The sequence below is a fragment of the Aptenodytes patagonicus genome, chromosome 1 (genome assembly GCF_965638725.1).
Source record: "Aptenodytes patagonicus chromosome 1, bAptPat1.pri.cur, whole genome shotgun sequence".
Lineage (NCBI taxonomy): Eukaryota > Metazoa > Chordata > Aves > Sphenisciformes > Spheniscidae > Aptenodytes > Aptenodytes patagonicus.
The window spans coordinates 225,711,291-225,726,886 of record NC_134949.1 but is presented as its reverse complement, the minus strand read 5'-3'; the positions used below and the strand labels follow the sequence as shown (position 1 = coordinate 225,726,886).

Below are 15,596 nucleotides of genomic sequence, written 5' to 3'. Positions count from 1 at the left end.
CTGGAGAACAAGTCTGCTGAGGAGCGGCTGAGGGAACTGGGGTTGTTTAGCCTGGAGAAGAGGAGGCTGAGGGGAGACCTCATCGCTCTCTACAACTCCCTGAAAGGAGGTTGTAGCGAGGTGGGGTCGGTCTCTTCTCCCAAGTAACAAGCGATAGGACGAGAGGAAACGGCCTCAAGTTGCACCAGGGGAGGTTTCGATTGGACGTGAGGAAAAATGTCTGTACTGAAAGAGTGGTGAAACATTGGAACAGGCTGCCCAGGGAAGTGGTGGAGTCCCCACCCCTGGAGGTATTTAAAAGACGTTTAGATGAGGCACTTAGGGACATGGTTTAGTGGGCCTGGTGGTGTTGGGTCGATGGTTGGACTCGATGATCTTAGAGGTCTTTTCCAACCTTAATGATTCTATGATTCTATGATTTTTCAGTCTGAATACTGGTGGCTTTGAACTTAGGTGTGCTCATCCAGGGAACAGTAATTCTTATGTTGATTTGCCCATGAGTTTCAGTAATGTGTAAGAACCATTCCAACAAAAAGAAAGGTATTACTAGTTGATGGTCTTTTTTGCTTCGTTTGTTTTTTTTGTTGTTTGTTTGATTCTAGTGCATATAAAGCCTAATCCTGAAATTGCTTGCTGAATTCACATTTGCAGGGATGCTGTTTTTGGGTACTTGGTGCTTTCTCTTGATTTGATGAATATGCCTGTATTTTTTCAGGATCTTTTCAGTATGTTCAAGAGATGGCAGAAACTGGCTTGGCCATCCATCCAGCAAGTTATTTAATGTGAGGTGCTCTGTGTTTTACATTTCAACCAGAAAAAGTGTACCCAAGAGCAAATGAAGTCTAGTTTCTTTGGGACTTATTTCAAATCTTTAATCTTCCCGCTTCCATCCTTTCATGTCTCCAGCTGTACGTCCTGACTAGTCTTTGACAGTGGGCTGGACTAGAACCGCTCTTCTCTTGGGGAGGGAGGTTCATTTGATCCTTTCCCACCCGGCAGCAACTTCTCTTGGAGAGCTTGCCAGTGCGTAACCGCTTTGTGGGTTGGAAGAGGCTGATGCTCCAGGGCATTGTTGCTTGGGGAGGGAAGGAAGGGTAGGGGAGAGCAGAGAAGAACAGGAACAGAGACACTTATGCTATCACACTGTGTTTTCTTAGGAAAATAAACTGAAAATAAAGATATTCTTAGCTCTTGGCTAGTGTAAGGAAATCTGCCTGTTTTCTGCAGGCAGTAGCTTCCCTCAATGTTCCTATCAAGGCAGGCTCTTAATCTGAAGTGACTGAAGATGAAAACCCAAAGTGGCTTATTGGAAGTGAAGTAGGCTGAATTGAAAGCCATTTAATCCTGGAAATGCTGTGTTTGTATGCAGCTGGCTTGCCCTTTCAAGCTACATAGGCTATTTTTCCTGAGAACCTCTTAATAAATAAACTCTGGGGTGCATGTATGTGTGAGAATGGAAAAAAAACCCAAAACAACCCCCCAAAAAAAAGCTTTTCTGTGGGAGTTCTGTGCTCCAGAAAGTCCTTCTCTGCTTTCCTGGGACGTGGCTGCTTTTTGGGCTATATTCTAGATGTGTGAGGTGCCTGACCCACCTCTGTCTTTCAGAGCAAGCGTAGCCTTGAAGACTAGCATGTATTTCTCTTGTTTCCTTGATGCTTGCGTAAGGATGGCTCATCAAAAGATGTGTGGGAAGCCTTTTTTTTATTTTTTTTTTTTGTCTGGTGCTGAAAGGCCTGCCTTGTGAGGAGTGCCCTTGTCTTCTTTGTAGTGACATCTATGTCTTTCTAGGTAGGAAAGGAAAGGTCATCTTGTTGAATGGACACACGGTCCCCGTGGTCAGTCTTACTAGCGCTGACTGAATGTTTGTATAACCCATCTTTAGTCTGTGATGCTGAGCACTCTGCCCTGGTGAAAATCTGTTGGGTATTTTTTATTTTCTTTTCACTACTGCAATGTCACAGAGCTACTTAAGAAAAATGAACTCTCAGCCTCTCCTTTTTCTGAGGCCTTTTCCTAGAAAGCTTAGTGTTTTACAGGGAAGGGAAGAGAAATACTGGTGCTCTTGCATCCTGGCCTCTGGGCCTCTGTGAGACATGCTGCTTAGCTGCTCCAGATGTTTGGATAAGCTGCTCTGGGCTGGAAGCAATTCCCGCCAAACTGCATAGCTACATATTGATGGACCCCTTGGGCTCTTGCCTCAAGACCATGTTGTCCGTAGCATAAGGCTGAGGATCATAAGCAATACCCTAAACGGGCCAGCATGGAGAGCTTTGCGCCAGCATCCCCAGACCTCACGGCTCATCGTAACCTGGCCATGGTTTGCTCTGGATATCTTTGCCTGACCGACATCAATCGCCTGATGGTTGTGAATGAGGAGGGGGAAAGATGGAGAAATGGCCGTAAGGATGGGCAGCGATGCTCAGCATTTCACAAGTTACAGGGTACCCCTGTTCTTTCTGATTTACTGACTACCCAAATAACTCCTGTTTAGCTTTGTGTAGAGTTTCGCTGGAGGTGGGGGGGAGGGAAGATGGCTGCCTTGCTGTGAAGGCAGTTAGCTGCAGATGTCATTGTTTCACACTAATGATGACTATCTTGGATCTACCAGTTTGCTCATCACTATTGATAACGTGCTGAGTGGTGGTGCCATTGGTAAGTGTCTGGAAGAGTGTCACTGATGCTGGGGAGGGCGCTGGAATGGACTGGGTTAATGCTTGTTGTATTAAAAGTCCTCAAAAATGATTGAAAGCACTTTGACTAATAGGTCTTGGATTTGCATCAGTAAATGAGTTTGTGAATCCCTCATGCCTGGTCCCTTCCATAAGGAAAACAAGATAGTATCTGATGTAACCGGCAGATGGAGTTTTGGGTTTTGTTTTTATTAGAACAGGACTCTCCAAGCATGGGTTGGAAATGACTGTGAATCTCCTCTGTTAACCCTGGGAGTCACCCTGTGGATGGAGGGGCGGTTTCCTTCCTGACTTCACCCTCTCTCCTCTTCCCTTGAGGTGTCATTTCTAATGTCAGAGTAAGAATGACCTTGACCAGCATTTCGAGATGCTCTTTGGAAAGCGAGGAGCGTTTGAGAACATCGAAACCGCTTGCCAAGTCACTTGAGAAAATTCCCTTCTGAAGGATTTGTGCTGCTGCAAACAGTAAAATCACTTCGTCCGTGTTCATGTCTTCCTAAAGATCAACTCCCAGGCTTTGAAATAATACACACATCAGCAGTCAAGACAATATTTACCTGGCGTTGAGTAACTGTGTGGTGGGGTGGTTGTAACCTGTCTCTCGCTACCCACTTGTTTCCTTAGGTGCAATTTTCATTCACTGTGCAGTGTCTAGGTTGAGCTTGTAAATCCTCTGGGAGGGAAACTGTCACATCTGACTCCTTGCACTGAACAGAGACTGATTTATACAGAATTGGAAAGAACTCAGTAATAACTGGAAAGAGGCTTTAGGAACATGAGACAAACCTGTGCTTTATTGTGCGTCTTTGAAACAGAAGAGGGGTAAATTGGATGCTAGCCCTTGCTCTGTCAGAAGTCAAAACATCAAAATAGGGATGGAGGAGGGGATGGGGGTGTGTGAATATCTCATTTTTCTGATATTGTTTTTGTTTCCATGTTTTTCAAGTGAGCAGAAAGCTGTAGTGGAGGTGATGAAATGGAAACAGCCAATTGTGTGAGTCTGCCCTGACAACTCGTCAGAAGGGATTTATCTTGTCACAGACTGGAATAGCTGTGGGGGGCAACATGTTAAATTTAGAGTCGCTTTATGAGAAAGGCTTCCAGGATGTGCTGTAGCTGCTTGCTTGAAAAACCTGCGTGTGCGTGTCATTCTGGAAGTTGAGGCTCCTGTGGGGGCTGGCACTTGATATTTTGTTTAATCTTGGACCCGTTGGCTCACTCGGGTGGGAGGGGACCTCAGGCGGGCTCTACTCCATCTCACCCTGCTCAAAGCAGGGTCAACACTGAGCTCAGGCCAGGTTGCTCAGAGCTCTGTCCAGACGGGTTTTGAAAACCTCCAAGGATGGACCTTGTGCAACCTTTCAGAGATACCTCTAGCACTGAGAGCCTTCCTGAGTCAGAAGTGGTATCTTCAGGTTTGAGAAACGTGGTGCACGTGTCTGCCATGAACCTTTCGAGCTGCTTTCAGAGCTCACGTCACATCTGGCATTCCCAGGCATGAGTGCAACAGCTCCCATCGTTTCTTCATATCACACGCATTCATGCTCTTGTTTTTGCTGAGAACTTTGCTATTTCCCACCCCACGCCTATATTATAAAGATCAGTCAACAGTCCTTCTATATTCATCTCCTAATCCAGGCTGACTTTGCTTGTTGAACTCTCCTGGGCTTCATCAGTTAGCTCGTGGTTTTTTTAGAGCGTTCTATCCAAAAGTGAATACCTATAAGGCTTTTCCAGTGTCAGATGGTCTGTCTTGATTGCTCCAAATCAGTCCAGTTGCAATGAGAAGGAAACAAAAAGTGCTAGAGCCAGAAGCTCTCCAAAATCAGGGAGACAGAGTTGACGACTTTGTGTCTTTCACGTCACCAAGATCCTGCTGACTATCTTCTTTTTTGATTACTTTGGCCACAGCACATCCAGTGTGTTTGTGGTGGGAAGGAGTTTGTTGTGTGACTAGAGTCTTATCAAATTAATTTATGTGCTCTTGGTGTCGGAAGCCAAAACAGTATCCGGCTTGTAGAACAAGGGAGCTACAGAGGAGCAGCTAACCACTATGGGGCAATGAAATGGAAGTAGAAATGACGTCTTGGAAGATGTGGAGAGAGAATAGGTCTTGTGCGTGCAGGTCTCGTTGCCGACGTGACCGGTGAGGGTGTTTCAGTGCTGTGCTGCACGTGTTGGTTGTGTGCAGAATGGGAGGCAAGGAGCAGCAAGTATGTGAAAGCAAGTTTGCTCCTTCACTAATTCAGCTTTTCTGCTGCTTAAGAACATTTTTTTGAAGAATGTTTCTTGCAGACGTATGGAAGGAATCAATCATAGGAAATAAAGAGCTTGTAATCCATTTAACTAGGACTTTCCACCTCTCATTAAGCCAGAGACATTCATGCCTAATTCTCTGGATAGCAGTTGCACAGCAGACGTGCAGAGTATTGATTGTAAAATGAATCTTGCTGGTTTCTTCCCCCCCCCCCCCCCCCCCCCTTACTGTTTCAATTAAAGTGCATGCAGTGGGTGTGGAGGCATTTTGCTCATTCTGAGATGAGTGATATTGGCATGGTTCGTGCAGTTCTCTCCTCTTCCTGCTGGCTTGAACCAAATTTTCAGCAGTGCAGCAGGGAACGTGTCTTAGGGAAAGCAGATGACAAGCGCTCTACAGCAACACGTTGGACAGGCTTCTGCTTTAGCTGCTAACACCTTCCAGAGGAGATTAAAACTGCCCCTTGGAGGGCCAGCTAATACAATTCACGTGTGATTACAACGAACTCCTTCAGGGGTGTGTGTAGAGAAGGGTAATCAGGGAGGGGGGAGAAAAGCTTGTCTGTAAAGGAAACTGCTTGTCAGGGTGTGCATGTTCAAAACCAGTTCTGTTTCCACTTAATTCCTCAGCAAAAACACATTGCTGAAAATGGATAAGGCTTGATGTAAACTTTTGTTTTGCAGCTTGGTGAAGATGGCAAAAGTCTTGGAGTCTGTGGAGAGGAAAAATATTATGTAATCTTTTTTAATGTCTTAAATAGTTTTTAATTCCTCTTCTATGCTTGAGCCCCTTCAGAGTTTTCAACATCTAGCTCTGCTTTCCTAGGTCTTGTTGTCATCTTCCACTGATGGCTTTTCCTCTCTTCTCTCACCTTGGCTGTCTCTGTGCTCAGGTTGAACATGGGGGGTCCTAGTCAAGACACAGCCTCCCTCCCATTCCAACATCTCCCAGACCTGTTTGGTACTTTCCTGCATGTCTCTCTGGTTTCGTGGCTCAGATACCTCCTGTTCTATGTCTTCTGCCAAGATCAACAGCCACTTCTGGTGCTGTCTGGGTCCTTGTGTTGTCTCACCCCGGCTTAACTGTTGAGCTGTTATTTTGTTTTTTTCCAACTGTTGAACTGTCGTGTTCTTGTGCTGGTCTGAATGTTTCCGGCATGCTGTCCCAAGGTGACTCCACCAGGCGTGGTGCCAAGGCAGCGCTCGCCACTGCTCCAAAGTGATGTGCTGTGATGACTTTTGGTGTGATCTGCGTGCCTTCCTCCCTGGCAGAGCTGATGGTCCGAGACCAGACACGTACTGGAGTTGCTGTGCCTGTACGCGTCTGGGGAAGTCAGAGGCACTTGTGTGCATTTAGGACTGTGCCTAATAAAAACCCTCTGCACCCAGCCTATTTCTGTGGTTGGTGCTGGCTGTAACCCAGAGGTTTCCTCCCTGTGGTCTCTCCACTGTTTACCGGCAGTGGCATAAACGGTTGGCTGTTGTAACATGGAAACTCCCAACTGCATCCTGGATGCTGCCCTCCCTCTTCCCAAGCACCACCGTCCCTGCTAGCTGGAATACTACTTGAATGCAGGAAAACTTTAGCAACGTGACTGGCACCTCTTCTGGTTGATCTGGCTAAGGGTTTCAGAGCCCTCCTTTTGAGCAGCACTAGGGTGTCCTCATCGCTCTTACGATTTAACCCATTTAACCCACCACCTCCTGGTGCCTGACTGAACTTTTCAGTGTATCAAGCCCATCTTTCTACAGGACAAAAGAGTATGCTGTGACCTCCTTTTGTTTGGTCCTCCTGGATGCCACCGAGCAGCTCCTTCAAGGCAATACCGGCAAGACCCTCTTGGAAAGTCTAGTTGGCTTGTTCTTGGACAGTAAAACTGAAACTTGGCGTCTACTGAAGTCCACTGGTTTCCTGGCAGTTTCCAGCTTGGAAGTCAGCATGTGCTTACTGAGTGCTGGCTCAGTAGGGTTGGGGTATATTCTCTCACAGTGTAAAGGTCGTGCAGCAGTTGGGCTGCTGTAGCTTTTTCGCATAAGACTGTTTGCATTTCTAATCGTGGTCAGTGACCCTGATGCAACACTGAGACTCTTAGCTTTTCTCAGCTAGAAAGCACTGTATAAAGGAAATGTGCTTATAGGGCTAATTAACTCCTTGGCATGGGAATTCAGGGTGTTGCTGCTACTGCCTTTATCAATCTTTCTTCTAATCTTTTTTTTTTTTGGGGGGGGGGGGGGGGGAACTCCCTTTCAGCTTTACTTACAACTGAGTTCGTCATTATTCCATTGCTGCAACATAAATCTTCCTGTGCCTGCTGAACACTAGCCTATCTTGCCTGACATTTGCTGGCCTTTCTTGTCAAGCACAGGAGGGAGACATCCTCTTATGGGCCCCCCAGCTTGGGCCTCCCCTATGACACAGACTCAGAGATGGAAGCAGACACATCCACCAGCTACTCTAAGGGTGCGATCAGCTCTATCCACGTCACTTAATGCATTTTTCTAGCTTCTTTGGGTACTTTCGACTCCCCTCAACCATCTGTCTCTGCAGCGGCTAATAGTTGACTTTCTCTGCCAGGAAGAATGGGGTTTTACACCTCTTGGGCTGCTTAAAACTTCTCTTTGCTACTTCTAAAAGCCAAGAACTTCATTAGACTTGCAGGTGTGAGCAATTCATGAGTTGTTGCCCATCTCTCCACCAGCCCCCAGAAGATCAAACTCTCTTCAGACTCGGGTTGCAGGAAGTCTTTGGCAGAGGGGACAAAAGTATCCCGTGTTTCCTCTTAACACAGATGGGATGTGAGGACTTTTCATTTTGCCTGCTTCTTCCGGTAACTTCAGAACTTGTTTGTGGCTTCACCCGATTTATTTTAGATGTTGTTTTATTTATTTATTTTTCAGAATAGTGGAGGTGTGGGAGGTAGGGCTCACAGGGCTTGTTAAAAATAAGGAGTAGCATAGAGATGAGCCAAGCAAGGCAAAAGGGAAGCTGTGTTTTGAGGTCTCTCTTGGTGAACCACAGAGGTTTATTGCACAGGAACTACCCCCACAGCAGGAAAAGCTTTGAGCAGAGTTTGTGTTTGGGCCACTCAGATCTAACCATGAAGCAGAGGCTTGGGAAGACAGTCTCTGCTGCATTAGCCTGCTCTCAGAGCTGTTGTGCTCTTAAACTCCAAAGCAGGCTACATGTACTCTCTCTGGACTTTTCAAACTAGGGAAGCCCGGGAGATGTTGGACATATCTTATTTATCACCTGTTATTTCATAGTCTGAAGTGGCTTTGGTCTCCTTTGCGCAGAAATCTTTTGGTCTACATTACTTCTTGTTTCTCTGATTCTGGAGCTGTGTCTAGGGAAGGCAGCATCCCAGGTAAATGTGTCGTGTCGCTTTTTCTGTCTGCGTTCAACTTTCTGTTGGCTTTCCAATTTCTGAGCGTGAAGGAGAACTCGTGAACTTGTTGCACTGGTTTCCAGTGAAAAGTCACTTAGAAACCAGGCAGACACAGCTCATGGGGCTCCTTGCACGTATTTGTCAACTCTCATCTGTTATCAGCAAGGTCTCCATTTCTGAATATCTCTCCAAGAAGAATCTGAACTGACCATGAACTGGATTGTTTGTGCCTTGTCCATCCCTAGTGGTCTTTGCCAAGACAAAGAAAGTAGCTTGAACTTTGTCTTGGACATCATAGCTGGCACTTGGGGTTATTGCAGAACCTTATTCTTGCTGTCTTTTGAGGATGTACAGATGCAAACTGCCATTTGGGTAGAAATGGAACTAATCGGGGAATTCTCTTACTAAGTTTGCCACATGCTGTGATCCATCTCCTTGAGGCCATGCTGGTAGGGCAGGACTCTGCCGTGGCGTGCCAGCGCAGGTACAACCTGAAGTCAGGCAATGCGTGACCACCACCACTGCCATCACAGACAAAAATGCAGCACAGTCCGACTAATATGAGAAAGATCCGTGTAACTGGTGTTGGTTGCTTCCCAGCTTGGGGGGAGGAGAGAACCTGGCTCTTCTCAACAGCTTTGACTATAGCAGATACTGGGTTTTCAGAGCCGTGCCGAGGCCTTCACTTGCAAGGTTTTTCTTGCAAAGGCTCAAGCTTGTGCGGAAAGCAGAGATTGCATTTGGTTATTGCTCTGCAAGAAGTTTGTACAGGTTTTTCCGGTGTCCTGTTCCGCTTCTTCAACCCTTTTTAAAATGCTAAGCACCCAGTATGCCCTTAGTTTGTGGAAAACGTTAAGAAGCTAGATTGCAGAGGGCGTTAGTATGTAGTGTGCTTATTTATTTAGTGAGATTAAAGTCTAAGGTTTTCTTTTGTAATCCCTTTGAAGTGTTTATCTTTTGAAGTCTGAATTCTCATTAACTGGAAGTGTACAACCCCCAAACTACATGCTGCCCTAGTTTCAAAGCGTTAAATTTTTTTTTTTTTTTTTTTTAAATTAAGAACAATAAACAACAGGTCAGACCCATAGGGGCTACACGTCAGCCAGAGTCTGACTATTTGGGTCATCGCTTGCCACTTTGTGAATCAAAGTGGCTCTACGGGCTGTTGCCCTGGATTAGGATGTAGTCATAGTGTTTTGGCATCACCAGGCATCAGAGAGACAGTGATGTTCCCCTTCAGAGGTGTAAGACTTCTCTGATAGATCAAGACAAGGCCTGTAGACCACTCTTTCAATTTTATTTTTTTTTTTTTTTACTTATGTTTTTTCCCCTTATTTTCTGTCATTGGGGCAGCAGCATTTGGCTTTTAGGGCAAGGGTGTTTTTGCCAATGTGTGCTTTCCTGCCTCAGTTCTCATCCAAAAGACTCCACTTACATGCACAAACGCACATGCACGTGGCAAGGAACATTTTGCTTCAGACTATCTTTTTTTGTTGTTCTTTGCCAGGGAAAAATTTTAGATGGCAACTGGCACTCTAATGCATCTCCTGCTTTTATTGGTGCAGAGACTCTTCAGTGTTATCTGTATAAAACTGAATGTAGCCTGGGAAAAGTGGGTGGGAGACCTCTAACCCCACCCAATTTCCAGAGCAGGGCATAAACAGTGTGTTGGAAAGAATAACCCCACTGGGTCATCAAGAGGTCTTCAGCGATTGGGGGGGGGTCATCACAGCCGTTACTTGGGCACCTTCCAGTACCGAAATGCATCATCTCAACAGTTGACGCTGTTTATGGCTTTGGGGTGTTCTCTTACCGTTCCCACTTTGAAATTAAATCTTGACTTTGCAAGTTGAGATGGTTTGGGTCTGGGCCAACAAAACGTGGAAAGTACTGCTCAGTGTGTGTGCATATAGATTTCCTCCTGTGGGAACGGCTGTAGCAAACATCCCTCCGTACGAGTTGTCCTGTTATTAAACAGATGGGGATATTGTCCCTCTCCCATTTCCATCTTCCAAGTCGGGGAAGGTGAAATTGCATTACTTTAGTTTGGATGGGTTCAGTATATTAAAGGAAAGGTTGCTATGAAAACCATGAAGAGTCTGTGAAAGTCACAAGAATTTAGATCAGTACCTTCTAACGCTTTAAATCATTTCAGTGCTGGCTGGGCAATAGAAGGGATTTCTTTTTTGCGCATAGAACTGGAAGGTTTGCTCTGGAAGAGCTTAACTTCTATTGTTTAGAAAGTTTTTAAGGAAAATTAGGGTTTCAGTATAATTAGGGAAACAATTGACAAGAAGGCTTACAAGAATATCAATAGGGATAATTGGTTATCAGTGATGTTCTCACCTAATTGGTGTAGTAATTATTTGCTTAACAAGGTTTTAAGCGTAACTAGCTTGATAGCAATTTTAATAAGAGACGGAGATGTTGGAATTATACAGAGATCCTTGATAAACAGTAATCCCATGAGTCACCAATGAGAAGAAAACCACTTTTTAATGTGGAAGTCAGTAGAATCTGTCAAAGCTCATTTAAAATGGGTTAGCTAAAAAAAAAAAATAAATCTCAAACAGCCTTGGCATCTATATTTTCTGCGTTTATCTGCATTGCAAATGGGGCAAGTTTCCTTGGACCTGATTTTTGAGAGATTGCACCTTGCGTGCTTGGGGTCTGCTTGGCTCTTGAGTGTCCCACTGCTGCGATGGCCTTCTGGCCTCTCCAGGAATGAAAGGAGTGCGTGGAGGCGTGGCTGTGGCGGTGACAGCATTTCTCTGCTGTCCCCCGCACTCTCCAAACAAATCTGCCTCTCTGAAACCATGGGAGCCTCCTCATGGAAAGTCTCCGCTTTCCATTTGCTGGGGTCTTTCCAGCCACATCTTGATGGATGGAGATGTTGTGGAAGACCATGTGTGTCCTCCTCTCCCCAGGTGCTTGGGTCTGCACACTCCAGCATCTCCTTAGACTTCAGGATTCATAAGCATGCATCAAAGCATCCTTGGCTGTGTTTTGGTCCTTTCTTGGATGTGCTGATCCAATTTAGGAGTCCTTGGCAGGCTCAAGCAAGAAGTTATGTGCTTATCGCACTGAACCAGCCTAGGGTATTTGGAAGAAGGCTGGAGGTAGCAGGTCAAGGTAAGGCAGGCAGGAACCCATAGCTTTCATCTCTTCCCCCCAGCTCCCCCAAATCACCCTGACCAAATCACGCGGGTATTCAGAATAGCGCTGTCGGTAGTGTTGCTGGATGCGCGGTAAGCTGCTTGTCTCTGGGCTATTAAAAGATTTGTCCCAAGATGCTGAATGAGATCAGTGTGACCTGCGTGAAACTGGGCTGATAGAAAAGAAACTTGAAGGGGGAGTAGAAGGGAGAGCTTGGACTGTACCATGCCTTGTGAAAGGGTCAGATGCTGTTAAACCCGCTATTCCATGGCTTCATTCACATTATTTACTCAGTGCACTTCAGGACTCGTGCTCTTGCTCTTCCCGTTGCTAAAATAGCATTGAGATGGTTTAACAATTGGTCCTGATCGCTCTGTTCTCTCTCCACTCCAGGTTTCTGAGTATTGCTCTAAGGCTACAGGGATGGAGGAGTTAACTCATAGAGACAAAAATCCAAATTTTTAGGCCAGATCTCCCCAGAGAGCTTCCCTTTTAAACTTGCAACTTGAATTCTCTCTTGCCTTTTTTTTTTCTTTTTTTTTTTTCCCTCTGAAGCTGTTTGGAAAGGAATAATGTGTCACAGGCTGTAACGGATACCTACAGTCCAGTATCTCAGGAATGCCATGTGTGCTAATTAGGCATCCTGGAGCCTTCAGAAGATGCTCCCGCTGTATTTGCAGATGGACTCTACCCTGCTCCCCCTTTTTGGGCAAGCTGGCTGGCAAACTCAGTTATTCAGCTCTAAGAAGTTTGTAGCCATTGGCAGATGATGCATCTTTAAAGTCAAGGTTGATAGCTTATGTGGGTTTGTGTTTTCTATTTTTTTTTTTCCCCCCCTTCTGGTGCACGTTGCTGAATTTGAATAATTAATGTATGTTGTCTTGCTTCCTGTTTTCATTTCTGTATGTAATGCTAACCAGCAGAGCTTTGAATCATTCATAGCCTGCTTTCTCCACCTCAAAGCTGTAGATGTCATGGGAACAGTGATTGTAAGGTACGGACTTTCTGCTTCTCTCCACTAAATCCATTTCTGGAAGCAGGAGAAGTAAGTATTCAGTCCATGATCTCGGCCAAGCAAGGATCTCCGGACAGACGGTATCAGTGTGGTTTCTCTCAAGCAGCATCTTGCTTGCTGTGCTTCAGTCTCTTCCTTCATTTCTTGTTACTATTCGGGCGTCTGTGCGTGGTGGGGAGGATGGGTGCTGTGTTTTGTGTTCTCCTTTTTTGTTGTGGGCTTTTGTGCATCTGCTCATGACATTTGTGGAGAAGAGGGAATGATTTTAGGCTCGTAGGTTGTGCCTCATGCAATTCAACTGCATTTAGGAATGGCTTTTTTGAAACTCATGTTGGATTTCTTCTCTTTGTGCTTCTCCTGACTGCTTTTATGGAGAGCAGCCTGAATCTATGGGCTCCCATGGCATCTGCCTGTGCTGGGGTTCAGCGAGAGGAACCAGGGTGGGAGCTTCACTTGGTGGCTTATGGAGCCTTTTCAGCTGTATTTTCCCTTGCTTGTAATTTTTATTCTCTTGGTTGTTTTTCTGCTGCTCTTAAAACCTTCCAGCAGTGCCTTCTGGTGATGGTGTTGGTGGACAAGTGTGCTTTTGGGTTGTCCTTTTGTACTGAAAACACTTGTGTCCCTCCTGAACTCTGCCAGGAGATTGGGAGATGCTGGATTAGAGGCTGCTGCGGGAGGTTGGTAGATGCTCTTCAGAACTGGACAATAAACTCAAAGCTTTTGCATCTACCCTGGCTGTTGGTGTTCCTGGTGGGATTTTTCTTCAGGGAGAAGGGTTGATTGCTGGTCCCTCTCCATCTCTGAAGTGCACTCGTACCTTGCGAAAGCAATGCCGTTTGGAAAGGCTTTGGTGCCTCCACTATCTCAGGTTGTGCAGCAAAGTTCATGCCTTGTGACTGCGTATCCAAAGCTATCAGTTAGAGAGGGATGTTGGTATCTTCAACAGGTTGAATCGGCGATCTGGTGATAGCTCTGAGGTAAGAGCTCTTCATGTACCTGCTAACTTGTGGTGCTTGCCCAAACTTGCCCTATTCCCTTCCCAGCCGTATCAGTTGCCTCCTGTGAGTTGTGCTGTGAGGTTGCAGCCAGGGACTTAATCATAAGTGCTTGAGCTTCAACTTTGTTAACGGAATGATGGATCCATAACGCGAGTTACGTTATTTTCTGAAGGACAGCCTCCGCTCCCAGGCTCCTGCCACTTCAGATGAATTGATTTCTCTTTGAAAAGTCAGGGTTTGCCAGCTTTGACACTCCGTATGCGTGTGGCCAGTGTACAGCACCGCTTCTCCAGGTGTTTGGGCTGGAGGACAGCTAGGGGCTTCCCAGAAGAGGGGAGTGATGAAATGCTCGAGTATAGCGCTTGTGTTTGAGTTTGCAATGCAATTCTTGCAAGCTAGCAAATAAAATATGTGGTCAAAGCTTTTAAAGATAGAGGTCTGTCTGCCCTCTTGCCTTGCATGACTAAAGCGGGAAGAGGTAGAAATCGGGAGAGATGCTGTCCTCTGGAGATTAATTAATGAAGGTTTTCTTGTAATGACTGAAGCCTGCTAGGTTTTCAGGATGGTAATATGGGGCTTGGCAGGGGACTCTTGTTAATAGGTTGTGCATAATTTTTACGTCCTGCCTGTGTCCCACAACATCTTGTACGTCACTTGCTGCTTAGGATCTTCAGGGCAGAGGTTATGGCTTTGTGCAAGACCCTTAAATAGCATTTAACTTCGCGTGTCCTCAGTGTTTCTGTCCTATTCTAACTGGCAGTTGTTTCTGCCCGCAGCGTGCTGCCGGCGCACGGGGAAGGCAGACCGGGAAACTCATTTTGTAGGGACAATCCTGAAGCAGAAAAAAGCTGAAGATAGGAGGCAACTTGTGCAGTGACTAATGCTGAGCTTTATAAATAGCATGAGAAAGCATGACGTGCAGGCAGGGAGGTGACCTCAAGCACGAGGCCATGGAGGTCGTACAGCAGCGCTTAGGGGCAGATGAGCTGGGACAGTACAGGGTGACACGATCAGCAGATAGCTCTCGTTTCAGACTGGATGTGTTTGTGCCTCTGTCCTGCATGTCCTCCCTGAGGGGACGAACAAAACCACGTGGGGATCCGGGCCAGCTACGAACTGATACGCAAGTCCTGCACATCTCATGTCCTCTGCCTGGGTCAATGCCTCGAGCAGCGCCCGGAGCGTTACAGAGAGGCTTGCTGAAAGGACAAAGCTACGTTTTGTGTGTCTGTATAAGAGGAAGGCAGAGGACGTATGGGTTGTGGGCTCTGGAGACAGCATGTTAACGGTCTGGTGGGCTTTGAAACCACAGCAACCAACTAGCAAGATCTGTCTGCCTCCTGGATGCTGAGTTCTGATTAGAGAAAGCCAGGACAGGGCTGTCCTAGGCTGTCAGCATGAAGCACAGAGTGTAAATGGACACAAAGGAGGACAGAAGCTGGAAGGGTTGATCTGTCTGTGTCCTCGCTGACATTTCTGGACTCTGCCAGAGTGTTTGCAACACCTGCAGCACGCCCTTCTGCATTGGCTATAAAGAAAAATACGGTCAACCCCATTTTTGGAGGCTTCCTCCCATGGGACGTAGCAATGAAAGGCTTTTAGGTGGCTAGGTTATCTCCTTAATCCCTGTCACGCTTTGCTGATGCCAGTGAGGATGTTGCCACTCGTAGCTGTCGTAGCTTTTTGCAAGACCTGAGTGCTGGGGATCCTGCATATAAGGAAACAAAGCGTTTCCCCTAGAGAGAGCGCGATTTCCTTACTGCCTACGTACTGTGCACGCTCTGGAAAGGTAGCCAAGCACTTCGCAAGCTCAACTGCTGTTGAGCATCACTCATAGTGCACCGACTATCCACACAACGGCAATGTGCGGGGCTGTGGGTGTTCACTTGTGCACCAGGAACCTGTGGAAAACCCCTGGTGGGAGTTAAGTACAGCTGAGAGCAGCATGACGCCACCAGACGGGCAAATATTTGCTTTGAGGTTCCCATCTCCGAACGCTGACTCTATGAATTAGTAAGAGCGTACAATTACTTGGTCTGTTCTTGATACGAATCTCACCAGAGACGAAAGCGAGCATCTAAATATATTTAAAACA

General features: G+C 46.2%; 1 protein-coding gene across 6 annotated transcripts in view; it reads left to right on the top strand.

Moving 5' to 3' along the window:
• GDPD5 (glycerophosphodiester phosphodiesterase domain containing 5) overlaps nucleotides 1–15,596 on the top strand; it is a 188,674-nt gene that overhangs the window by 52,636 nt on the left and 120,442 nt on the right. The window contains exon 1 of one of the 6 annotated variants that reach the window (XM_076328498.1): nucleotides 12,515–12,533. The exons of the other annotated variants lie outside the window; for them this stretch is intronic. The gene's annotated coding sequence lies outside the window, so the exon portion shown is untranslated. Of the gene's footprint in view, nucleotides 1–12,514; nucleotides 12,534–15,596 lie in introns of those variants that run through there. 6 annotated transcript variants of the gene reach the window in all.